The sequence below is a fragment of the Chlamydotis macqueenii genome, chromosome 3, assembly GCF_036417535.1.
Source record: "Chlamydotis macqueenii isolate bChlMac1 chromosome 3, bChlMac1.mat, whole genome shotgun sequence".
Classification (NCBI taxonomy): Eukaryota; Metazoa; Chordata; class Aves; order Otidiformes; family Otididae; genus Chlamydotis; species Chlamydotis macqueenii.
In genome coordinates, this window is record NC_141558.1 from 124,128,470 (window position 1) to 124,155,677 (window position 27,208).

General features: G+C 44.0%; 1 long non-coding RNA gene across 2 annotated transcripts in view; it reads right to left on the bottom strand.

The window, feature by feature from the left end:
• Positions 1-27,208, bottom strand: part of LOC147601477 (uncharacterized) — a 374,683-nt gene that overhangs the window by 58,564 nt on the left and 288,911 nt on the right. Inside the window, exon 1 of one of the 2 annotated variants that reach the window (XR_015258238.1) lies at positions 5,967-6,031. The exons of the other annotated variant lie outside the window; for it this stretch is intronic. This is a non-coding gene — a long non-coding RNA (uncharacterized LOC147601477). Of the gene's footprint in view, positions 1-5,966; positions 6,032-27,208 lie in introns of those variants that run through there. 2 annotated transcript variants of the gene reach the window in all.

Consider the following 27,208-nt stretch of genomic DNA (forward strand, 5'->3'; position numbering starts at 1 on the left):
CTCCCACCCTCAAACAAGTATACGAAAGAAAGCAAAACCAAGAAGCTGCCAGCCAAAATTATCAATGCAGTTCCATTTAACAAAAAATCAATATTACAATAAGATGCCAGTAATGAAAGAAAAACCCCAGCAGTATCTCAATAAAGATTACAAATTACAAGATTACAAATGGAGAGCCACAGTCATTTTGGACAGGCAAATATGACCACAGTACAACTGGAGGCCAAATGATGGTTTAGGAAAAATGCCTGCAGCTTTCAAGAAAGCCAATGGGAGAAGCAAACATGCATCTAAGGGTAGAATTTGGCTCTAGGACTTGCAGATGAATAATTGTGGCAGGGAGCTACAGAACATCCCAGAAATAAAAGACCTGCTCATTAGAAACCCATCTAGCCAAACCCACGGGGAGATCTTTAAGTAAAATCTCTGCCATTTGTTCTTTCAAGAATCCAGTGCCAGTCTTGAGTTATTTTTAAGGCATCAGAACTGTTTGTTAATAGTAATTCCTCTTTCCTTCGAAAAGCTCTTAACTAATTAGCAGGCATTTGACAGACAAGATTCAGAATGCTCAAAAACTTGCTCCTGCAGACGCCCGTGCTGCGGGCTCCTCGCTGCGACGATGCAGGACCCGTCTCACCGAGCAGACAATGAAACAGGTAAAGGCATGTGGCTTGTTTTGGAAACAAGGAATATTGAAGTGACTGGTTCAAAGTCTTGCAATGAGTCAGAAATCAGGGAAGCAACACAGGAGTTTCGGTTTGTAATCAGCTCATTTAACCCTCAGCCCATCTCAGCTCTTGTGTAAAAGCTTATTTAAACAAGACAAATAATACTGGGAAAAAACCTCCACCGTACTTTCATCCTGGCACATCCCTATCATCAAATCACTACATAAATAAAAAGCAGAAGCTGCCGTGTATAACTGAGACTCCTTTCTGTTTGAGCAGCATCATCCAAGCCCAAGCTTAAGAGGCGTTCGTTCATCCTCATCCTCTTGACTTCGTTAGACGTACAACAATTGTTTCACAGGACAGAGCATTGTCAGTGGTAGTGTTTCCAATTAGACAAGTTGGAGAGAACCAAACGAAACCAGATCACAGGCTCAGGCCAGATACTAAACGGAATCATGAGAGGGTGTGGTGTAAATGACTAAACTGGATATGTAGATAACACCTCCAGGGAAAGGCAGAAAGTGCAGGTATGCCGTATCTACCAGAGCTGGAAAGGAAGCTTTAGCAACAGATCACAAAGAAAATATAGATTGGAGCCAATAAACTGCAAGAAAACTAAAATCAAAATGATAGGTGAAAGAAATGCATGTATCTGCATTGTGAGAAGTCCACTGAATTGAGCAAACGCTACTCCTCCTGGGGGAATGATTCATTACCATATGGAAAAAGACAGAGCCTCTGATAAAGGACGGGGGAAAAAAATCACTGAATAGCAGAATCTACCTACAGAAATTGAAAAAAGAACACTCTTGTTGAATTGTGGCAAAAGTACTTCAAAATTCCACCAGGCCTGACTAACATAGATACGGAGGGAAGGAAAAAAAGCACGCTAAAATATGTGATATCATGCCCACAAGCAAGGGTGAAGGTCGAATCAGAGAAAATTTAAAATGTGCTAAGAAAACAAGCAGCATCAGCAAGAGCAGTGCCAGAAACGAACAGATTTTATTCATCTCTACTTCAAGACCAAAAGAGGAGGAAAAAAGAAATACTGGAAGCCCTTCTTACTCAGGGGCTGTGTCTCCATGCCACTGACCTACTTATACTTCAAGCACTACGTGTGGAGAAAGGAGGAGAGACGCTACTGCTCAAGAAGAAGGTCTTGGAGCACAACAATATTGTGCTGTACCAGCGCACACAGTCTGGCTGTTAGGGGAATTATAAGCCAAGCACACAAATAGACAGTAATGAGTTACTCACCAGAGGCTGTCAGCAAAGTTGCTAATTAGTACAAATGGTAGTAGATTTTGTAAGACTGTCCCCTGCTTTAGTGGGAACTGTTCCAAGACCACCTAACTTGCATCTCACCGGATAAAAAAAAAAAACCTACTCCCCTTAGTCCACTGTGGCATTTCTGAGGATTTTAAAGTATGAGACAAAATCAGAGTTAGGATGGAAACTCAGGTGCAAACTTAACCACCAGCAGAAAGTGACTCACAACTGCGCAATTCCTGATGAGACACCCCACGTGCAGAAAATAATTACTCCTCACTCTCATCACGAAAGACCTGATCCACTGATGTCAACAGAAAGCCTTCAATTGAATTTTGTAAGAACTGGGCCAAGTCCCAAGATTGTGTGTGCCACTGCTGCTGTGGAGAGCAACACACCTTGAGTTATTGAATCTACAAACCTGATAAAATTACAATACTTCCATTACACATAATGCACAGATAAAACCATCAGAAAAGGGAATTAAATGGGACACAGTTTTAATATTCTGCCTTCAAACAGAGAAACACTTTATCTTCTCAGAATTTCAGAGGATCATGGTAACAAACCACTGACGTATTAAAGCCACTATTAAAAAATGCGATGCTGAAAGGAAAATAAGAAAAAATATTGATTGGTGATTACAGTGTAAATATTTTTCTTATTTGAGAATTGCAGCAAAGTTGCATTCCCGTTCCCTTTGCCCATGAATGTGCAGAAAAAACAGCACAGCACATCAAATTTCCTGAGTTTCTCTGGCACTGCTTCCTTCAAAAAGCATCAGGTTTTAAAAACCACTGACCTGTCTAGCCATTGAGAATGTAAGACATTTTCTATTAAAACACATCTTTCTATCAGCAGAAATATTTTCTGTAATATTTTCTACTGTAAAAAGCCCTAGGAAATTAAACTAGATCAAAAATCTTTAATATGTATTAAAAAAACAATTTAGACAAGAAAGGTCAGTAATCGAAAGGTGTGAGACCTACAACCAGAGCCAAGTTACAGAAAGGGTTAGCCCTTTACAGCCAAGTAAAACAGCACACAGTTAAGGGTAACGTGGCTCTGCTGGCACACATAAACCCACCCATGAGGACTGTGGGGGGCTAAGACAGTTGCAGCGGTGTCTTATTTACCTTGGCCGTTTTCAGGACTAACCGTTTCGTAGACATCACACCTTTTCATCCATTCTTTATGCTTGGCATATTAACACATCCTAAATGTTTGCCCCAAACATCGTATTTTGTTTAGAAAAAATCCCTGGAAAGAGTCCATACGCAGGAGAACAGAGAGAGAAATGTCCTGTTCCATCAGTGAACACGTGTCACAAATTCAAACAACAAATTTGTCGTGCCCTCTCTTGCAGAGGATTAGAGGAGCTGAGAAATGAGGAGGAGACTTCACCACCTGTAAATCACCCAAACACAGCTGGACTGGCTACCATGAAAACCTGCTATTACGAGATGGTGATACGGGGAGTTCTGGGATATGAAAGGCTGACGGGGATGGCAACAAAACGTCTATCAAAATATTTTTCAGCGGCTCAGATTAGAGGAAAAAGTTCACAAAAAAAATGGTTTCTTTCTACCAGAAATTTACCTATATTGTAAAAAATGAACAAGGACCTCCAAGAACTAGATGCCACAAATGCCTGGGCAGATGCCTACCTTCACTGGCTGGGAAGAGCCTCAGCGCAGTTGCGAAGCCTGGCCGTGGAGTCACAGCCTGAAACTTGCCCAGAGAAAAGAGCAATACGCTACAGTTCCTTGTAGTAACCACGGATGACACACTTTTTTTTTTTCTGTTCAGAGATTTTAGTGCAACTCAGGCTCCTAAATGCTTTTATGGATCCAGGCCAAAACATATTCCGTAATAGATACTGAAACACATTATTTTATGTGCCAGTTCTGTAGGTTAATTCACAGAAGTGAGAAAACAGTTCTGATTGAAGGGCGGAGTGATTTTTAAAAATTTGATTCATACAGAAGTGTTAACAGCCTTTTGCTTATACCCACAATAAGAACAGAATAGAATCAGTGGGAATGTTATTTCCAAGTTCTGTGGTGTAAATAAAACCTCCTCTCTCTGACTCACACAGTGAGTCATTTTTGTCTGTGTGTATTTGTGTGGAGGGGGGATGTAACTTTGTGCTCTGAGCATTCTTCTCATGGAGAGCTGCTCGTGTCTCGGATTCTCTGCTGCTCTTGGGTTCTGTGGACTCTTAAAATCTCAGCCTCTAGCGATCTCCCTCATTTGCTGGAACCTCACCCCACTTGTTCAGCTTGCTGGCATGAGTGAAAAAGCCATGAAGTTATAGCAGTTACAGTGCTGGTATGTTTTAGGGAATTATATACAAAATGAGAAATAAGCATGAAATGCTGCATTAGAGTAGCAACACCTAGGCAAATTTACACCCCGCGCGTACGATAACTGCAGGGCATCTCCAATTACTTCAGCTGAAAATGTCCGAACGTTTCATTTTAAGGACCTTTCTGCTCACAATATTTGCCAAACTATCATCTTTATTGATAAGAATGGCTGGTCCCAGCCCACGTGTAAAGGCAAAAGGCTGCTTAGCCCTGGCGACAGCGAAAGGAATGGAAACTAAAGCCAGCCAGATCCCCAGCACGCAGCCATATGTGTTGTCTCTATTTTTAGCCTTCCTCCCGAGAGTCCTGCGAGACAAAGTGAGATGTGACATATTTAGGGAAACAAAGATGGGGAGCAGGCGAGGCTGCAGCCCTCCCTGTTGTTAAGGTGTGCCACAGAGACTGGAGGCCATTTCAGTCCCTTGTAACACCAGTAAGCTTAAGAGTTTGGGCTCAGAATGTACCTGCCCAACACGTGCCACAAGCTGAACAGGTTCTGGGTAATTCCACGACAGCTGTCGAGCTGTTTTCAAAAAAGAAGAGGAAAAGTCATTACTTTATCCACATCCTTTTTCCTATCAGCTCTGGAATCACCTCCTGATGCTTTGCCCTCTTTCACATTACCAGTCTGTGCCCGTGCCGCTCCTGCAGAGCACTGGGTTCCTCCCGGCACCCTCGCAGCCCTCTGACTGATTTCTGCAGAGGATTAAGGACAATGCCCCTCTCTACTGCACGGTGTTATTTCAGCCTTAAAATATCCTGAATGCTAAATGAGACAAGATTCTAACGGGGCGGGGGGGGGGGGGATCATATGTAGTCAGGTGCATATGAATAAACATATATCATAAGTACATGCAGAAGAGGGCCTAGATTAACAGTTTTAAAATACAATATTATATATATATGCAAAATAAAACTATGTGTATATACACAAGAGACTTGATTTGTGGAGACCGTACTTCCAAATCCAACAGTTATCCAAGACAAGCAAGATTTATACTTGTTTCTTAATTCTGGCAGATTATTATGATCAATTTTTTTTTTTTTTGCTTCTGTGAAATAAATGCAGCCAGTGGAGGTTTTAAACAAATCAAACAAATCAAGTGTTCAAAAAGATTATGGACATTAGCAGACAATGATTTTTCTGTTTATTGATTCTCTGTAAGGAAAAAACTAAGTAGTAGGTATTAGAGGAATACCACACGTACTAGCTCACACAAAATACATGGCGAAGGTGTGTGAATAATTTTTTGTCTGTGTTTTACCTCAGTGTACCTACCTCTTCCCATGGCTAGTATGAAAAAAAGCAATGTGTTTCAGCAGGCACAGCTCTTTGTAATTCTACACAGTAGATGAGACTAACAACAGAATATGAGATACACACCAATAAAGCAGTTAGCAGGTGTTGTCTTGGAATTTCTTAAGTGTTCTTAGCAAAGCAGGTGCCCAGAGGAAGACGCAATTTAGGTACCAGTTATACCTTCACACCTGTGCAAATGGTGATGCAGACCCTTACACCGAGCACTCAGCCAAGGGGAAGCTAACGTACAGCAGCGACTAACTGCGAACTAAAGAAACCTTCAGGAACACCGTAAAATACCTGGCACAGGGCTCTCTCATCCACTGAGCAAAGGCTGCTCTGCCATGCACTTACCACGCTGCTCTGCCGGCTTTCGGAACAATTAAGATGGTGTATCTGCGAGAATCAGGGGTTCAGTCGCAATTTCCAGCGCGCCGGCTCTGTTTTATTGTTGTCTGATGGCTCCTTCTTTAGTCTGCGGAGGGGATCACTCTATTAGTGTGGTTTAGACGGCTCACAGGTTGGCCCTTGCCCCCCTCTTTCATAAAGTAAGTATAATTAGATGATAGTGCCCTTCTTGTCAAAACTTACCGCTTATTTAAGCCTGCAGTAATAATTTCAATTTATTAAAGATTTATTCAGATAACGTTATTATCACTGTTTATTCAAACGGACATTCTTTATTCCTTTTTTTTTTTTTTCTCCAGGGGAACAAAAGACATAATTCCTTCAAACAGCTGTAACAAACCTGTCAAGTTCTCAAACGGTTAAGTTGAGCATTTTACTTGGAAAGGCTGACAAATTTTCTTCACTTCAAAATATCATTAACACCAATAACACATTTGCCCAAGCCTATTTCTAAGTTGTAAAAAAAGATTGCTACAGATTAAGACCCTTGATATAATGCTATAAGCTCCTAACAATGGTATCTTTTATAGTGAAGAGCAACTGCAGACACAAATTGCCCCCTTTCCTGCACCTTTTTCACAAAAATCAATATTAAAGTAGTAGCTGCCTTAACTCTCCCATAGACTATATGAGAAAAAACCACAGCCACGCTTAGGACAGTTTAGGTCAATAAAGAATCAATACTGTGGTTGAATCTGTAGAAAGATAAAAGACTGAGAACTCACTACAGTGTGCCCTATTGTTTCTCTCTATTTCGAAAAGAAGCTGAAGTGCCTCACTTTTTTTTTTTTTTTTTTTTTTTTTTAAACTAGCAATGAATTTAGCGCTTGCGGAAAGCGAGGGAGGTCACCGGAGGCTGCAGGCGGCTTCGGTGTCTGCAGACGAGGGGTCTGATCTTGTTCACCCACACCTCCCATTTAGTTCAAGGGGAGTCTAGGGAGCGAGAAGAATGCAGCCCCGGGCCCCAAGCGGACTGGAAACCAAAACACCGTAACACGCTTCCATCAAGCCCAACTCATTTATTAACTATGGAGAGACTGCCCATAAAAACCCAGGAGTGGAAGGGGGTCTTATCATGATTTCTGGCTCCCTGTCCAGGGAAGAAGAAGAGAGCTGATTTCAAGCTCTCTGATGAATTTGGCGATTGCCAGACCACGTAGATCCCACTCACAGCTGGAGTCAAGCTCACCGTCCACATTTCACGTGGTGATTTGACCAAATTTGAACCTCTTATGAAAAAAACGCAGGTTCAGAGGCAAATAAATATCTCAACAGATACAGAGGCGCACACACGTGTGCCTACACACGTGGTTTGGATTTGTTTGCCGCTGCTATATCCCTTTTCAGAGCACTGCATACTGTGCTTCCTTCATAAGCCTGAGAACTGCAACCATATACCTGTCTGGAGAGTAACTGAACATGAAAAAATATTGGTTTGTGTGGACCGGAGAGTTCAGATAAAAACAATTTACGAGCCCAAATCTTCCAAATTCTTTACTTGAAGATGCACTTTGCTATCCTACAAGGAGCAGCATCTAACACTTCTCAGCTTACAGCAATAGCTCCTGCTTGCAGAAGCTCAGGGAAAATCCAGATAAAGCTGGAACTACAGCTCTTTACAGAAATTGGTAAGGAAGTGGGTAGCAGCAGCAAAGACAGGCACAGTTTTAAATGTGCCTTGAAATAAATGGCTGTGTTCTTGAAATGCTGGGCTCTCAAATTCACAGGGAACACTCCCACCCCTGCTCTGCAGTTTAGTTATGATTAGAAAAAAGCAAACGTGTGTTTTTAACAGTGTAGACTGGAATGTTCAGATCTCTAAGATGTACTAATGAACAGTTAACAGTAACCCAAGTAGCTCCATAAAGAGTAAATGAAATAGTTCTCTTCAGCATTAACACGATTTTTTGGCTAAATAATTGGTTGTTATTAATAATAATTAATGTTATTATTACTAATATCAGAGTCAAACTCTTTTATTATATTGTCTGGCTCCTTTTCTACAGCACAAGATCTTCCAATCATCCTGACCTTCCTCTCTCCCACTGCAAACACTGGAAACACCGAAAACATAAAATCATAGAATGGTCAGGGTTGGAAGGGACCTTCAAAGGTCATCCAGTCCAACCCCCCTGCAAGAAGCAGGGACATCTCCAACTGGATCAGGTTGCTCAGAGCCCCGGCCAACCTGGCCTTGAACATTTCCAGGGATGGGGCATCCAGCACCTCTCTGGGCAACCTGTTCTGGTGTTCTACCACCCTCATTGTAAAAAATTTTTTCCTAATATCCAATCTAAATCTACCTCCCTCTATTTTAAAACCATGACCCCTCATCCTATCACAACAGGCCCTATTAAACAGCCTCTCCCCATCTTTCTTGTAGGCCCCCCTGAGGTACTGGAAGGCCGCTATAAGGTCTCTTTGGAGCCCAGAAATGGGTGGCAGTACATGCACAACCACCCTGGCACACTGATAAAGCGGTGCTTTTTCTGAGGTGCTCCCACTTTCGAGAAGTACTTCACATCGTGGAGAAGACTGAAAACATCCACTCTTTGCTCCAACCCCAGCACAGTGACAGGGAAAGAAGATATGTAAGTAAGTAAACAGGCAGTGTCCCCAGGGCAGAGACCTCAATGGTTTTAGCAGGATGTTGTGGAGGTCCAGCAAAGCATTCAGCCAAAGTTGCCATGAACATTCACCACTGGAGTTCTCATAAACAAAGAGCAACATTTCTAAAGTTCAACCATTCCGCCTCCAAAGCCTCAGACATTTTTTTCTATTCAAAATATGCTCTTACTCTGTCTTTTCTACCAAAACAGTGTTTTATTATTCTATCTCTTTGCCGCAGCCTCTCCTCCCACCCAAAGTTGCTGCTCATCCCTCTCCCTAGCCCTGGCTATACTCTTCATCCTCACCGACCATTTTCTCAGCTCCTTCTTCAGGATCTGTATTAAGCTGCTTAGACCTTTCCAAATTCATGGTGAGCTGACAAGAACATTCCCTTTGGATGGCTCTTGCTACCTGACACTCATCCAGAGGCATTTGGTAACATCTGTCTGTGTGCAGGTGTCCCAAAAAAGTTCGGAAAGGGACGTGAGCGGGGAGGTTTAATACAGATTGCCAGATGTACTGCAGCTTCACAGAGGGCTTCAGACAAATAAGACTTTGTGATGGGAGGCGGGGGAAGAAAAGCAAAGCGCGTTGACCTCTTTCAGTCTAATGACACAGAAATACATTCACTCTGCAAATAGCCGGCGTGGGGTAAGGTTTTAAGGCCCTCCAGTTGATTGTTACCACCTATCTGCTGGCAACGTAAACGGCTAGCGAAAGCAGCTTGTTGGCTTTTGTGCTGAAGCAGCTTAGGGAGCTATCAGCTCTTCACCCAGCTGGGTTACTGCTCCAGTTTGCTCCCAACAAGGTGTGCGTGCGCCCTAATTATGGCTGAGGTTAGGTTTTGGGTCAAAGAATGGCTTCAGTCCTGAAAAGACACTTATTTTCCTAACCTCGCCACTAATTCACTTTATCGGAACAACATCAGCCCAATACAGTACTGCTTAATTTTAGCCTTACAGTGTGGCTCAAACAGCAAGCTCGACAAGAGAGTAGGCTCTGAGTAATCTCCTCCATCCGTTACTCACTCACCAGCCGAACGCTGCCCGGACTAATCGTGCTCTCACTGCCTGCCGTAGCACAGGGTCAAGCGCAATATCATTATCTTCCGGTTTGATTTACGCTAAATTGTAAAAGCAGGGCTTTACATTAAATAGTGTGCAAACATCAAGAACTTAACAGTTAATTTTTCCTGTATCTCCTACAAGATCTCTTACACTTCCCCTTTTCAATTAACAACACCTTCCTAAGTCAGCTCCTGAGATGTGTCTCTCTGCATTTCCGCGCCGGTGTACAGGGCACGTGAAAAGTCTGATCCCTACTACAGCCTGTAAGAGAAAAATAATTCTAGACTTACTCGATTTTTGTAAAAGGCAGAAACAACAAAAATTAATCTTTACACAAACAACCCAAGGGAGCATTTAGTGGGACTTTTCAATCTATTCACGATCTGTAATTCCCAGCCCCCAAAGTTTCCATGTTACGGCTGAATATCTAGGGACTCCATATGTTGAGGGAACACAGCAGAACCAAAATGAGCTGAAAAAAGAATGCATTAGATTCAAACATGGGATAAAACAGTACCCAAGGAGCTCTTGCTTCATTTTCTCTACCTGGAACCGTGGGACAGTGCAGCCATCTCAGCCTCATTCAAGTGTGACATTTCTTTGGAATATGACAGTGGTGGTGACCTTGTCATTAACTGATGCTGCCAGCAACATTTCAGCTTTCATAATTCAGTTAATTTTCGAGCCACTGGTTACTGAACCACCACTATAATTTCAAAATAATTAAACCATATTAAAAAAAAATAAAAATCAGCCCACCTTCTGATCAAATACCAGTCAGTGTCTGACTTGAACTCACTAAAGCAAGGAAGTTTTCAGTTACGGTTTAAGCGGCGTCTTTAACTTCTCATTGTCACGCCTGGCATTCACGCATGCACACGAAAGCCCCTGTTATTCTGCAGCTTCTTGCTACAGAAAATCTGCCTCCAGAATTCCTGTAGACACAAAGATGGTAGACAGTCAAATGCAATGCTGCCCTAGAGTGGTAAAACATCCATGTGCAGCCTGCCGTTGCTTGGCGTCGGTCCTGCAAGCACAAAAGTGGGTCTGCACGTGCAAACGCCAGTGGTTGGGGAACAACACGTGTGTCTGCAAAACTGAGGGGGGAACGCACTGCCCATGCTTTTGAAAACCTGATGTTAATCTCTTTTTTTCTTATAAATCCTGTGCTAAGCACACTTAAGTTCCCTTCTTTCTTTCTGTAATTTTTTTCTTCCACTATTGGCAACAAGCACCAGAAACCCGAGAAGGTTGCTAATTTCCTGGTGGATTTGTCGTACCCTGCTTGGCATGACTAGTCATTCCTCCTTCCATTGCGTTCCCCAGAATTACCAGCCTTCTGCACGTGTGCACTTTGCAGAGCACAACTTGACATTGCTGCCTTTCCTTCATGGCCTTCACCTACCATCATTGTGCTTCCGTGTTTCCCTGTGCTTGGGCTGGGAGCATACTGCAAGTTGTGAATTCAGTAGGGGTCCTTTATGGATGCTCAGCGGCAAATCAGTAACGGTAAAATTCATCCAAGAAAGAAGGGAAAGAGAAATGACAGCTTTGCTGATGCCAACAGTGCTCTGCAGTGTTGCAGGAGCTGAGGAGCTGGTCTCAGGTGTCCCTCTCCTCTCAGCTCACCATTCATTTAAAGTCTTTCAATCAAAATCAGGTTTCAGGCATTCAAAAAGAAACTTGTCTGAGCAAAGTCTGAGGGCCTACAAATCTAGTCCTCTGCAAGTTGCAGAGTGATGTTAATATTAAATATATTTCACCCCGTCCTCTGCCTGAAATCCTCCTGCAGTTACAGTTGCAGCTGATACATCAGAGAGAAGTTATTTTTCAATTGCTAAAACAAAGATCTTATTTTTGCAGCAGCTTTGCATGCCATGTCTCAGCGCAAAGACAGTTTTTTGGGGCCAGGCAACACATGACCCCTGTAAGAAAAGATGTGAAAGGCAATACAGTCATGCCTTTAATTACACTGCTGTTAGCAGATGCTCTTCAGCAACACACACAAGAAGACAGAAATTGGAGAACACGGAGTTGGATTCAACACAGAGTTGGATTCAATCTAGAAGAAGATGTGAGAGTTTCAATTAACACAATCCTGCATGATTTAAGAAAAATATTCAGGAGTGGTATTTATTTAGCCTGCAGCCAAAGTCCATTACTGAGAATTACTCTTAATTAGAGTTGTGTGAGGTTGGGAATATCCACTCCTATCATGATTCTTTCACCTACCACAAAGCACTACACCAAGCTTGCTGAGCCTCTGGCATTTCCAGGCTGGTTAGAAAAATAGCTAGATGATAAAAGTATTATGTTAAACAAGATAATCTAACCAGTAACAGATAGAAAAAAAATATTTGTTTTATTGTCCTTTTAATCTGACATCATCAAAAGAACTCTATCTAAAATATTGCCCCCAAAAAACTGTGTGAGAATAAGGTCTGCCAAAGACTAAACCACTCTTAGAGATCTAACACGTTTGTCTTGGGTTTTTCTGCCATTAATTGCTCATTTCTCTTCCTTGGATGAACACAACAGAATTCATTCCCCTTCCAGTGGCAGCTCTAAATCAGGACTGGATTCAAAGCTCAGTGAAATTTTGGGGTACGTTAACAGATTGAGTACGTGGCCTCACCAGTAATATCAGTCAGGCGTGGTGTGCGGGAGTAAGGAGGAGTACCAACGTATGAGCAAGCCATCCTTCATCAATGACAAAGTTTGAGAGGCGTAGGAGAGGACATAAGAATTAGCAAAGGACAAGACCAAAAGGTTTCAAATTTGGTTTAGATGGGCTCAGGAAATATCAATATTTACATTGGACTTTCAAATCTACAAAATGTGGCTTGTCTGCGGTTGTTATTCCCCTGCCTGTTTCTTCCTGTTGTGAATATTCCTGCTTCCAGTGGCAGAACCTCACAGGAGATAGTTAGCCAGGAAGAAAAAACATGGACAGGAAATAAAGGAAAAGATTGAAGTTCAACAAACTTAAACTCCTAAGAATAGGCTCAGTTTGAGCCCTAATGGGAGTTTGAGTCATTTCATCTGCTCCTAATTGCTTTGCTCACTCCTGGTGAGAGCTGAGAGCCATTGTCATGTCAAAGGATGGAAACGGTCCAAAAATTCAAAGCTAGTGACTACATCGCTATCGGAAGATAACCACGATTTACCTTTTTGCAACTACCCACCCAAATCACACTTGCAGATACATAGTCCCAGTCCAGATCTCTAACTTTTGGTGTGGATCAAACTCTCCTTCGATTTCCCAGGTTTTCGGACAAGTGATCTATAAAAAGGACATACGAGTCACCCATGACATCACCAGACGACCCTGCAAGAAGCTGCATAGTTTCATGGAGCTGAGTAAATACGAAAGGTACACAGTGCCCCGCAGGATAAGACAAAATGATATTAACGCGAATGATTTTTTTTTAAACCATAGACTCAAATCCTGCAGAAAATTTAAGGGGCAATAAGACTTTAAAGCAAGGTAGAGCCAGGAGCCTTGAGTCTTATTAAACAAAAACAATCAGAGTATCCACATTTTTGTAGTCCTACCGTGAAGTTCCAATAAACTTTACCCAAAAAAACTCCGTAATGCTCCTTACCCAGCTTCACGGAAAACGCGAAGTGATTCCAGAGGTTGGCTGACTATTTAATACCTCTTGTAGTAGTTAAAAAGGCCACTTTCTTCTTCTCTCTCACACACTTTTTTTTTAACTTTTACTGCAAAACCATTAAAGAAAGAACTAGTTCTAGTAATAAAAGGTAGCTATACTCCCACAGGGAGAAGGGGAATGGTGGTTCCTGTGTACCCTTAGCGCTCTTGGCAGGGGTACTTATAAAGAAGGTGAAGGTCACTGGGAAGAGAACAGAGTTCAATGGAAAACAGAAACTTCCAAATGTGAAAAGGAATTTTAGCAAGTTTTATTCCTTCTTTTACAGCCCTGACATCATATTTCTCCACAGTGACATCATGGCTTTAAAGTACCAGTTTCCAGTGACACCAGTGCATCAGGAGCCTTACAAAGCAACGGCATTTGATGTTTCTGATTTTCTGAGACACTGACGAAGCCTAGACCCCGAAAAGCAGATCCTCCTGCTCAGTCAAGTTCCTACGTGTTTATAAACTCCTATGCAAACCTGGCAAATAACATCTTGCTCAAGGGCCCACGGCCGGGAGGGTACCTTTGATGGAGGGAGGTTAGAAATACAATAGGAAAAAATACGCCGTTGGGTTCAACCAGTAAGACTTTATTTTTCCACTACTCTCTTTCTGCTTCCTCACCCAAATCCACCAGCCACGCTCGGGAGGAATATCTACTGGGACTGGGACCGCTCCACACCAAAAGCAGCTACCCAGGAAAGTCGCATACAAAACCTGCTCTTATTGATGCTTTCAGGGGAACATGTGTTTGGAGCTGCATCTTCAAACTTCAAGGCAGCTCAACAGTTAGACAGTGTGAGCCGTGGTTTCGACTAGATCTACCCTGCTGAAACAGAGAGCAGGATTTGGCCTGGTTCTGTTTTTAACGGCTCTTTTCAGTGAGGGGAATTTGCTAGTCTCTGATGCTTGCTAATAAACAGATGCAATTGCCATTCCCAGTTTAAGAGAGAAGAAGCCAGAGCCAGGAGAGTGCTTCAAAGAGACTGCATTACCTCTCTCACCTGTAGGGATGTGATTCCGTCTGGCAGAGCGCTCTGGGGAAGCAGCTTTCACCACAGCCATCAGCAGCCCTCAGAGTCCTGGAGAGCTACAAGCTATCTTTTCCCCAAACTCCTGTACCCTTCCTGAACCGGAGAATTTATTCAACAGCAGGAGATAAAACCACCTGCTTTGCAGCACGGAGGTCACAAACCATGGGAGAGGCTGGAGATCTTTTCTGCAACCCATGCTGGTGGAAAACCCTCTGTCCGCACACACCAAAAACACAAGAAATGGAAGCGATGCACTGTAATTAGTCTGCACCAAACTAACAAGGACTGGTGGTTACTACGCTCTGGCAGTCAGCACTATCATTTTCCCGGCAGGCTCTTCTGTCACTGAGATTCACAGAGCACCAGCGAGGAAGGGAAAACAGGGAGCCTCCCGTTAAAAAGCCTCTGTGTCTAGAACAAGTACCAGCTGTTGCTATTTTAACACTATCTCAGGGCTCATACAGATGTGACATCACACAGAACCAAGGCCTGGCCATTGATTTTATTGCCAATATACCTCAAATTGCAGGGATTTTGTTACAAATTTGTATGTTACACGTGTGTCAGAATAAAATCCACAACTGGAAACCTCCGTGCAGCTTCATCCCTTTGTAGTAATTCTGTGAGCCATAAACTGGGTTCATTTTGGAATTAAAACCCGTATTAGTTTTAAGCTGAAGAGACATAAATGAGTTTGTCACTATCGGAATTTATTACACGTCCAAACAAAGAAGAGTTTGGAAATTTGACTGGTAAGCTGGCTGAGCAGGAGGCGTGGATGGTTTGTATTCTAATTTCAAGCTGCAGGGCTCCCAGGTGTATTGTATAGGATTTCCTGTAATTTACAGGCAAAATAAGCAGTCTACAGGAAAATGTTTGCCAGACTGTACACGTGTATTAATGACACAGCAGGATAAAATGATTTCTTTGTGATAGGAAGGGATTTGATCTACAGGCAAACTATTAAACTGATGTGGAAACACAGGCATTCCGTTGTTAAAAAGAACTGTTGGATTCGGGGAAATAAAACTGGCAAGAGACTTCTTACACTTTTGCGTTCCCAGGTCTGTGACTGGAGCGTTTCACAGTGTGTCAGGCTCCGCGGGTACCGGGGCAGGGAGATGTCTCCTCACAACCACGCTCCGGAAACCTCGCTGTCTCGGCTGTCCCGCGGGGACAACTTCTGAACTAAGTCCCTCTGAGAGAAAGATCTCCCCTCTCCAGCGAGAAAGGAGGAATTTTAAGATTTCAGGTGCGTATTGTTCGGTATCTCCCCAAGCATCGGATAATAACACAATTGAATTCTTACCGGGATCATCAGATAGATATCATTCTTTCACCTACCACCGAGCAAGCATCGCTTTTCATTACCACAGGTTAGTGCAATCTGAAACTAGTTGGAGAAAGACAACACATCACAACCTCTCTTAAAAAAGACGGGGGAAATTCTTTTTAGATATGTAGTCAAGGTTTGAGATATAAAGGGATATGAGAGGAATAAATAAAATATTCAGACTGCTTTTCTCAACAGCAATTCTCATTACACTTGTGTTCAGATGCAATTTCTGAAGCAAAACTGTACTTTTTTTTTTGACTGGTATGAAGAAGAAATCTCCCCCACCACACGCCTTTCCCCAAAGAGTTGGGCTGGACTACATATGGTTGGCACTTGAGAGGAAGGAGCTCAGAAACGCTGGGTTTTGTTTGACTAAGGCATTCCTTAAACCTAAACCCCTCAAAGCAAAACTTCTGCCCGTACCCTTTGAACAATAAGGTCTGGATAAGGCTGAGGATCAGGTTACACCACGGCTTATCCGCAGATGACCTGTGCGCATTTAATGATGCCCAATTTTACCATTACGTATTTAGGAGGAACATTTTAACCCCGCTCCAATTTATTACTTCTTGCCTTAGCTGAGGGGAAAGATGGAACAATGGCTCTGCGCTGGGACATTAGGACGAGGCCGAAGAAAGGCACCACCCTTGCCTTTGGAAAGGTTCTTGCCTTTCTTCCCAAGTAATGTAATAGCTGGCAAAGCTGGAAGAGAAGAGAATCCATGTTTTAAAATGCTGTAAGGTCATCAGCCATGGGAGCAAACTATCAGGGGTGTCTTCAAGACAAAATCCACACCTATCCAGAAGTTATCACACACCTGACAAGCACAAGCTTCTGGATTCCATACCGTACCAGCTGGCTGAGATTTTATAACTTAAGGCCGGAGCAGAGTGTAGCAGGCTGCTGGCCGTCCCCAGGGAGGAGGAGCGGCCCCACCCGCTGTGGCAGGAGGACCCCGCAAGGCTGGGGCAGGCCTTGTGAAGGCCTTCCAGGAGGAAGAGGATGGTGGGGCAGCAATACCGCTGAGCACCACTAAGGAGGGCCTACCGGCCCCACCAGGCCCGCCGCACCAGACCTGGGCAGCCTCAGCCCCCGCTTGGCACCGCAGCTGGGGAAGAGGCGGGGCTGGTGGCTTCGGTGTGCCGGGGGGTCTGGGGCTCCCCCGCCACCAGTGGCCCTAGAGAGGCCGCGATGGAGGCCTCTGTCAGCCAGGCTCCTCGGCCTAGTGCGCACCTTCTCGGCGAGGGCCTCCCCCTGTCACCAGGGCCCACAGTGGGGAGATCGGGGTGGGGGGCAGCAGCACCCACAAGCCCCCTCCCCCGCCATCACAGCATTCCAGTACTTAAAGGACGGCTAAAGGGAGGACGGAAATTCTCTCTTCACAAGGAGGCAGATGGAGAAGACAAAGGACAACGTGCAGAAGTTGCTCTGGAAGAGGTTTCATCTCGATACAAGAAAAAAATTTTACAGTGAGAACAATCACTCACTGGAACAACCTCCCCAGAGACACGGTAGAGTCCCCCTCACTGGAGGTTTTGAAGATGCAATTGGACAGGGTGCTAGATAATCTCAGCTAGGCTCCCTTTCCCACAAAGGGTTGGACCAGATGGTCTTTCGAGGTCCCCTCCAGCCTGGGCTGTTCTATGATCCTGTGATTCTCTACAGCACAGGAGACAGGGGAGAGGACAAAAGACAGAAGTTACTTGACCATGGCCAACATGGGTCAGTCAATGAGCAGAAAGAGAAGTAGGAGTGGAGATGAAGCCATGGTGGAAGCTAAAGCTTTGCGTGGACATTAGCGCAGGAGCCAGTCTCTGAGCTGTCTCTGCTGTGCACCTGAGCACTGACGGCTTTGGCACAGCGAGGGAGTAAATGACCTCTGGACGCTCCCTGGTTCAGTCTAGCTCTGCTGCGAGGACAGCCGTACAGCCAAACTCTACGGAAAATAACATCTCTCTTGTTTGATGTTATGTTGGTAGGACACAGAACCTGGATCCACGTTTCAATGCTGCAGCTTTTAATGGTCTCCGCAATTTAATGAAACTTTAATAAAGGTGTCTCTCACTGTTCCAGCTCAGTCCCTTCTCTTCCTGCACACAGAAATCCCTCCACAGGGGTGTTCTTCTGCCATCATCTCGTGAGGCATTCCTCCCCTCCTCTTCAAGACGGCGGGGGGAAAAATTCTTGCTGAAAATTTCTAGAGAAAATGAGAGTTTAATTTCTTGGAGGTGTTTTGTTGACAAGAAAATAGAAAGCATGTGTCTCTGCTTCTCTTATTGTACTTCCAAGTAATGAAAGTATTTAAGGAGGTACAATTATGGACTTGGCAAGCACCTGGGGCTCTTGGAACTGCTTTTTCACACTGAATAAACACTGCAGTTAATCTGTTTATGTTACACTACACTGAAAAACTATCTCCAAGAAAAGGCTACAAGTGTGTCTTTATTTTCCACTCCTTTCTTTTGTTTTTAATGTTAAATTAATAACTTGTTTCAATTATTTGATTCTTTTTTTTTTATCTCCCTATTCAAAGGCGACCAGTCAAAAGCAGGTTTTAATTAACAAAGATATAAACCTAGGGATTACTGTGCGAGGTCAGACCAGTGATCCGTTCTGGTTTTGACAGTGGCCAACAGGAGATGCTTCAAAGCAACGCGTAGGAAGCACTGTGATGAACAATAACAGCGTAACTTCCTGCAGGGACCCGACGTTCTTACAGCACACACATCTTACTGCTGGCACATGCACCCACCACGAGAGTTTACATTCCTTCATTTCAACAAATAAATATATACACGTATACAAACCATTATCAATACTACATTAATGTCAAATCTTTGATTTCATGTAATTTTTAAACCTATTCACTGCTTAGAGTCAATTACATCTTGTGACGGTGAGTTCTGTAATTTAAATAAGCAATCTGTGAAAAAAAAAAATGAACAAAAAAGCCCCCAAACCTGAAACTATCCATTTTAAAAAGCCTTGTTAGAATGAGGGGAGAGCATACAAGCCTACCCGCTGCCCGCCATCCACGCCTCTCACATTCCCGCAGCACCCGTGGGTGCCGGATCGGGGATATTACAGGGTATCCGCGCCTATCCCCTCGGTGTCAGGTTATCTGTCAAGTGTCTCTGAATTTGCCTAATCCCCCTCTTGTTGATTCTGTGTGCTCCCACAACTGCCAATGCATCCCAGTTCGCTAACGGCTTTGTAAATAAGTTCCCTCCTTTTATCTATTTCCAGACAATCTCTTACCAAATACAGAGTGCCGTGCCTCCTGGCTCTTGCACTGCAGGATTTGACGGATTGTCCTTCTGCTTCCACCTCATCGTCCACTAGCTTTGTAAAACTCAGTCCCTTCCCCTCCTCTAAATGGAGGAGTCCCAGCTTTTCCAGTTTCTCCTCATAAATGCAAGTGCTCCACCCTTTAACTGCATTATTTACCGTTTCTGATTGCAGTGTGTCCTTCTCGAGATGCCAGAACTGTGCATAGCCTGGCATTTTTGTTGTAATCTTGATTAAAAATACTACAATACTTTGGATTCCCTAGCACCTTTGTGCCCTTTGTGTGGACATTTCAGCTGGGTTTATGCATGAACAGGGGACACAGCGATGAAAAACTCCCTATTCCACGACCAGTCCCTTGGATAAGTAGGAATCTATAGGAATCCACAGACCAAAGGTGAGGCTGGTCTGCAAAGGATTTTCTCTCAGCGTATGGCTTCCCCATCCAGTAGAGATCTAGCACAAGGCAATTACAAATGTGGACAACAGAAGTCATGAGAAGAGACTGAAGTGACTCTTTTGTACACTGCACCACAGAGCTGAGCCACGCTTGCCACAAACGTGCAATGGAAACCAGAGCCCTTACCTGCAGTACAGTCCACGGAGACCCTTGACTCATCGTAATATCCGACAGGAAGTTTTACTCTGCAAATGTAAGAGGCGCTCGCGATGCCTGTATGGCCCTCAGTACCTGCTGCCTGTAACAAACCTCCCGCAAGGAGTTCCTGCTCCGAACTACAACTATGAACTATGAGCCAAACTGGAGAAGATCACTGAAATAGTACAAGTTAGCCAGTGGATGCCGAGCCTTGAAGGAGAACCAGTGCATCCTGCCCTGCTGCTCTCAAACCCTAGAAAAGAGTGGCCAAGAATTTGAAAACATGGCTAGAAGATTTTCTTTTCCAGTCCATAAAGCTGTACACTTCATCTTTTTCTCCCATTTTAGGCCCAAATCCTACAGTTTAATTTGAGTATAAAGTACCAGAGGACAGAAGTCAGTAAGAGCCCTTTCACTGACTTCAGTTGGCATCGCATCGGGACTGGTGTTTTTAAAATCGTAACAGTACAAGGAGGTAGAAACTGTGTGTCCATAAGGTTAAAGAAAAGTGTGTGTGTTTAAAACATTGAAGAAATTGTTCTGAGAACAATTCATCTTCCTGAAAATACGAACCCTATGATGCTGCCAAGGTCAGGGAGAGCTGTGATAATTTAGTGCGTAAGTGCTAGTCATGCCGCACAATGCCACATTATTTAATTTTGTAACACATTCATACAACTGCCTGACAATAGCCATGGACGTTAACGTTACCTGTGGGCTGAGGTCAAGGCAACGTAGTTTAATGTTAAAACAAAAGAGCTAATTGGATTCCTGTTCAAGTTCTAGCTTATTATGTGATCGGAGTTACTTTCTTCTTTCTGCCTCAGTCAGCTCATCTGGAAAGGAGGACCACAGTGTGACTCAAAACTGAAATGTGAAAGAAAAACGCCGTGCCTATGCCTGGCCTATTTGGCCATTCTTCCTAATTTTTCTGTCTCATTTTTTGCTATTCAGCTCCGGTTTGTGAATTCCAGGCCATTTCCCTCAGAGAGCAGAAACACGGCTCACCTTGTGAAATAGGAAGGACTAATATTAAAAAGGAGAAGTCATCTTCAGCTGTAAAAATTAGATGTCTTGCTAATGCCAAAATTAATAATACAGAGATATTTGGGGCTTACACTTCATTCTTACAACTGGCAGTGCGCAGAATATTTTATACATAAGACTACATCACACACCCAAAACCTTGCAGAGACAAATAAGCACCATCCTTTTTCCACGGAAGAGAAGCACAAACACAGAGCAGTTAAACGAGCAACACAAGGAGACTGAAGAAATTCAAGACTGAAAAAACAAAACCCCAGAATTTTTTGCCTCCTTGTTTCTCATAAAACAGACTTTTCTCTCAAAAAATGGGATTAAATAATTTAAAGACATAACTTTGTTTCAGATTAAATTGCACGCAGAGCTCTCTTCTGTTTGCCAAGCAGCTGAGAGTCGCCCTCTGAAATGGCTGTTGTACAGTGTGACTTTCAAAATAATATCCTTTCAGTGCACAAAAGGAGAGAGCAGAAGATATATGTCCTCTGGCTCAACGTGTACGGTTGTCTCCAAGGAGTTCATATGGATGATCAGACCACAAACTGTCAAATGCACAGGAGTGGGGATGGCAGGAGGGAGAACAGTCCCGGCTTGAAACGAGAAAGGACTCAATTGCCGTCAAACTTCAAGAAGGGAGAACTGGCGAACCTCTCGCATCACACGCCCGTTGCACCGCCGGGGTGCAGAGCCATGCCCCGGTAATACCAAATTTTGAGCTGCAGCCTTTCCCTTCGGAATTCCTCCCCCCTTCCTTAGCCCACTCACATGCAGAGCCGCCCACAATTCCCCAAGCAGCAAATGTCTTCCTTTTATTTTTGGGAGGGACCACTGCGAGGTTTGTCCCCGTACACACAAACCGATACACGGGCAGATTCAGTCCCCGCAGGCTAAACTGAAGTTCCCTCTGCAGATGAATTTTTGTTATAAGCTGCCGCGCGCTGTTGTGTCATGTAAAAAATGTAGTTATTCGAAGAAGTGGTTTTAAGTTCAAAGCTAATGTCATGTTCATTTGGAATGTAAGCATGAGCAACGCGCTCACAGACTCACTTTCTGTCTCCCTACATCCCTACCTCAGCCGTAGGCAGGGTGGTAATATATAAAGAGAGAGCAGGTGGGATTTTTATTTTTTTTTTTCTCTTAGGCGGGGAAGAAAGAGACTTCTCTCTAAAGCTAAGTTCACTGCCTATCCCGTAGTTTGGAAATGAAACAAAAATGTCTCACGAATAAAGCAGGCACACTGCAAAATAAAAAGAAACAACGGCATGGAGATAATTGCAGGAATATCACAGATTAAAACGCAGGATTTTCTTTCAAATAATGTGGGCAGAGTCTCCATTTTTTCCACCTGCTTCTGTCACCTGTACGAAGGGGCCGCTGGACTTACACATGCCAAAGCCATTTATCCACTTACATTTGGTATCTCGCAAGGTCTGAGGCCTCAAAGAGCTCAGAAATAAGGAGCTTTCGGGTTGGCACCTACCTAAATAGCCTCGCTCGCTGTATGTAAATGGTCTCTGCCGCCACAGAGATTTTGCTGAAGGCGTTTGCTCTATGCCTGTAACTCTGACGCTGTTCAGAGGAACGGGGTTAGGACTCTGATCTCCCGGTGCAGTCGGAGAAGAGGGATAAGCCCCGTAAGTGGGATGAGAGAGAGGCTGAAGGACTAACGCAATGATTTAATGTGCTTTCTGTGAGCAGGCAGTCGCAACGTCTGAACTTCAGTCTCTGATAGTCCATTCCCTGCCTACTACGTTTTACAAAATGCTTGGGAAAAAACCCTTTGCACATCATCTCCTGCACATCAGCAGTGTAAGACAATTAATCAGGGATTCCAGTGCCACATCATAAATCACGGCACCTTGTGTCACCGACACTTGAAAGACAAAATGTGAGAATCTGTCTGTAACGATATCCTTTAACTCAGGGAAAATCACTTTGGCCTCTCGGTGTGTTTGCGAACGCCGTTGCTGGCAGCCCAAATGGCCCTGTTTCAGGGTCTGATCCTGATCTCGCTGATTTGGTCCTGCATATTAACTTACACGTTTCGCTGTGATAAATGGTCACATACGTAAAATCAAAATGGAGCCTTCAGCAGACCTTTTTCAATAGCACGGGAAAATAATCTCCCCACTTCTTATTCCATTATCACAGCCTAATTGGAAGACCTGGAAAAGCCCCTCCACGTCATTAGCTGTCTACGAGACGAGAGAGCTGCAGCAGATCAAATTCTTCACCACGATGGCTATCGTAACGCAGGAGGGATCTGAAGTCCAGGCTGTAACTTTGCATCTTCCATTGCACAAGAGATGCGCAGTGGTGAAACAGCCCCAAAACGGGATTAAACAATTACGTCTAGAAACACAAACGCGCAGAGACCTCCCACTAACACAGCAGATTCTTTTGAAAGTTGGCACTGTCAAAACAAACACAGTCGCCTGTAGCACCCTTCCACCGCTCCTGCTGACAGCGCTAGTGAGGAGGAGGAGGTGCTGAGTACTTTGTTATTATGAGGAGGAGGATAGTGTTGGGAAAGGTGTTGAGTTTGACACAGAAGTATCAAGAGCAGGAAAGCGAAAGTCAAGGAAATCAGCCTTGTGCCATCTAAAATTGCTCTGGCGCTAAACCTACAAAAATCAATGACTCTGCTTTCACAGTAGTTTTCACATAAACCTGAGGGAGCGTGCAGCACGAGTTGCACCAGATGGAAAGTCACTGGAAGTAGAGAGTGAGACAGGAGCAATGCTGGTATCCATCAGCTACATCAAACGCGGGATTCACAAACAGTAATTAGGGCTACTCACATCTAGCCCTGCCTTTTACCTCTGCTGTACCGGTGTGGAGGGAGCGACAGCACAGAGGGAAAACCAAAGCGTTATAAATACATCTGCAGGTACTAAGAAGATTGTTTATACTCTTACGTATTTGTGCCTTTTTTCTGAGTAAAATTTTGGTAACACAACAGGCTGAATTTTGGGTTAGAAGTTATTTTTCCCTGGTTCCACCTTTTCAAAAAAACCCATTTCATCACAGCAGCTTGTCTTCCTTTACCCTCCCTCACAAAAACAATCCCCCCCGCCACATTTAAAACCTTCTCACAAAGAAAACTGAAGGAAAATAATGTCTGTGCAACTTATCCATCTTTCAAAGCAGCTCCTAGCAGAAGGGAGCTGAGAGTGATGAGTCCATAGAATAATAAATAATAACAATATTGAGCAGTTTTGCAGAGCAAATATACGTTGAAAAACTTTTCCTCTTGAGTGCCTGACATTATTAATTTGGTCTCCAAATATGCTAGTGAGGGGAGTCAGCCCATTTTTACAGGTAAGGAAAGTGAGCATATAAATTACAGTAATTGTTTAAGACACAGAGGAGTCAGTTCCAGAAACGGGGCAGAACAACTCGCAGGAGATCACAGTCCACATCCGCGGCAATATTCGGGCAGAGCCCTGCCACCACAGTAACTGCTATCGGCAAGTGATGCGTGCTTGGGGTTTTTGACACCCGTGAATAATGTCCTCCCTGAGCCGCCCTTCCCTGGGGTCCAGAAGGAGCGTGTCCTAGGCCTCAAGAAGCAGCAAAGGCTGAACAGAAGTTCCTGTAATTATTGATGACAGGAGTATTTCTAACCCCTTCGCAGCTTCTTCTTAAAAGGGTTCAAACTCATACTAACCTACTGCCTGAGTAGTACGTGCCATCCCAGCATCCCATTTTGAGTTGCACAGACACCCATCTGGGACATCCTTTCCCAGAACTCCTTTGGAACAGCAGTGGTTTTTTATTTTTTACCAGGAGGACTCTGTTTTCAGCCCCATTACTGCACAGCAGAGATGTCAGATGAACTGAGGGGAGGGGGAGAAGACCTGAACTGACTCGCTGTATCCACATGAAACGGTTAGTGAATGACCTTGTGTCCAGCCTTCTAACATCTAAGACAAAGGCATGGAAAAGCTGAACAAAGGAAAGCAGGAAAGCTCACTGAACAGAGGGTGCGTGGGTTTTGTTTGTTTGCATAGAGATGGCAATTGAGGTTCATAAGCAGCTAGCCTAATTTTAAGCCTCTCCTTGTTTTATAGTACTTGTAGTAGAGTCACAAAAGTAACAATTTCCAGGACCAGCACAGCACTAAAAGCAGGTCAAAATCTCGCTTGTCACACTCAGACTAATGAGCTCTCAGAAATCAACGGATTTAGGGATTCCTGAACAGACAAATATCACTTGCCCCAGGTTCCCCTGATAACGGCTTGGTGATTAAACCAACCTTCATCCTCCCTTTTTGTTATAGGATTCCTTATGAGCAAGATTATAATGCAAAAGTAATCCAGGCAGAGGATGGCTCTTCTGTGTCACCTCCTGCTTGCTCCAGGCAATTGCTCGCACTGGCACACCAGTATGATATGGCACATGCTGATGCTAGGGCTGTTGCTTTTGCTTTTTAGAGCTATTGATTTCCTGCCCTTTCTTGTAAAGGATTCTGTGAACTGGAAGCAGTTAAAGGTTAACTGCAAGGATTTCATTAAAAAAGAATATTTTAAAATTGTTTAAGATCCTAAATCATTAGTAGTTAAATACCTACATCTAAGAATTCCGCTAAAATTTACGGCTTTAGGCAATGAAGCTCCAAGAGTTACCTGCCAACGCAAGCACCCCAGACTCTGCGCTCGCTCTGCTACAGCTCGGCACCCGCAGGCAGCTCCCAGCTCTGCGTCAGGTCCTGGCAGGAGCTCTGGCTGTCCCGGGGGATCCTCCGCTTGGGATCTCACTAATAAGAAGAGGAAGAAGGGATGGGTTTTACTGGCTGGCAGAGCCTTAAAGTAATCAAAGTCCGACATTTTGGTGAGAATAAGAAGTCAGAAGGAGATGCTGGGAGAAGGCAAAAGCATATCTTTACCAGCACACCTACGCCTGGAATCCGTACGACCGAGTAAGAGCAGGAAGACAGGAGTGTGACCCTGTGGTAGAGAGACAGCATCTCCACCAGTCAACATCAACAGCTCCTGGTGGGGTGCCTGGGGCAAGGGCTGGCGAGACGCACAAAGAAACATTAAAGGGACAACATGCACGGAACTCTCCTGCCAGAGGGTAAGAGAAGCGAGGAAAAGGATTGCTGCCCAAAATACAGTGCGAGGGGGAATCTGCATACGTTTTGTTTACAAGCTGTAACATTATAAACTGACGTTTCTGTTACTGTGGTTGTGTTTCTCCATTTATGCTTCTTTTTTTTTCGCAGCAGTATTTTCTTTGCTTTATGCACAAACTTAGGCCTTAGTAAAAGAGGAGAGTTTGCTGCCTGAGAGCACCAAGGGGAGCCATTTCGCTCACCTGGGGATCTGCGCAAGTATGTGCGTTGGTTCATTTTAGGAGGAACCTCCCAACATCCGAACCCAGCATCCGCTGCTGCTGGCAGCACCTGGCAGATGGGCTAGATCCTGCGCATCCTTTGGCAGTCCTTCTGGGAAGCGGCTACAACAGAGCTACAGTACAGATGGCCCTTCATTTGGGGGTGCTGGAGTCCAGACCCTCCCTTTGGGTCTGTCTGATGGGAAATTGCCTTCAAGATACACAATTTTTTTTTTGTTTTAAAGCTGTATGGACATGGCTCAACTAATTTCCCTTCTCTCCTCCAGCGCCAGTACCACCTGTCATTCAGGCAATGCGAAGGCTTCCCCTCCTCTAGCCAGAAAAATCTCTTCTTCTTTCTGCTCTACATCACCGCCCAAATCCCACCACTGGGGACACAGCCAAGGGGCCAGGCTGTCAGGGCAGGGAACCTCAGCAGCCTCAGGGGGTTGAAGTTCCCCTGGGGACACCAAAATGAAATGCTGCTCTATGCTGGGGCTTAACCAGCCCGGAACTGGTAGATTCGAGGAGGAGTAGAAATGTGATAATTAAAACAGACCCAGTAGGATCTATCCCAACAAAGGATTCAGCCACAATCCAGTTTTCTAAATCATTAGAGTATTTTCAGCATTACTTTTTCAAAGATTTGTTCTGCCTCTTAAAGAACTGCTTCTCCATGCAAAAGCAGAATGATGAATACATCTTCCCTTTCCCTGCTGAATCCAACTTTGAAAAACATGATGCTTCTCATCTTATTTCCTCCCCAAGTCAAAATAAGCCAACCAAATCCTGCAGTATACCTATCAATACAAACAAAAGATGCAGAGGTGGGGTTTTTTTTTGTAGCAGAAGTAAACACAGTTTAAGGAATGATTTTCCTTTCATGACAGCTTAAGGTCCTTCAAACTTGACAGAATTGATTCCAGAATCAAAGCAAAGGAAGGCAGGGAATGGAGTTTTCTTGCATACACCTGAAATGTTATACACCCTGCGAGCTACAGGGAAGGAAGTGAAATGCTTGAGCTATCGGTAAGAAAAACCCAGAGAGGAAAAAGAAGATGGGATATCTTGGGATTAGCTTTAGCGTAACATCCCACAGTATGTTTACTTTTCTTTTCTTCTCCATCTCGTATTTCTTCCTGGGATCAGTCCCGAGCCTTGCAGACCCTCCCAGGAGTACAATGCCCCTTTCGTGTATTGTACGAGTGGCACTGAG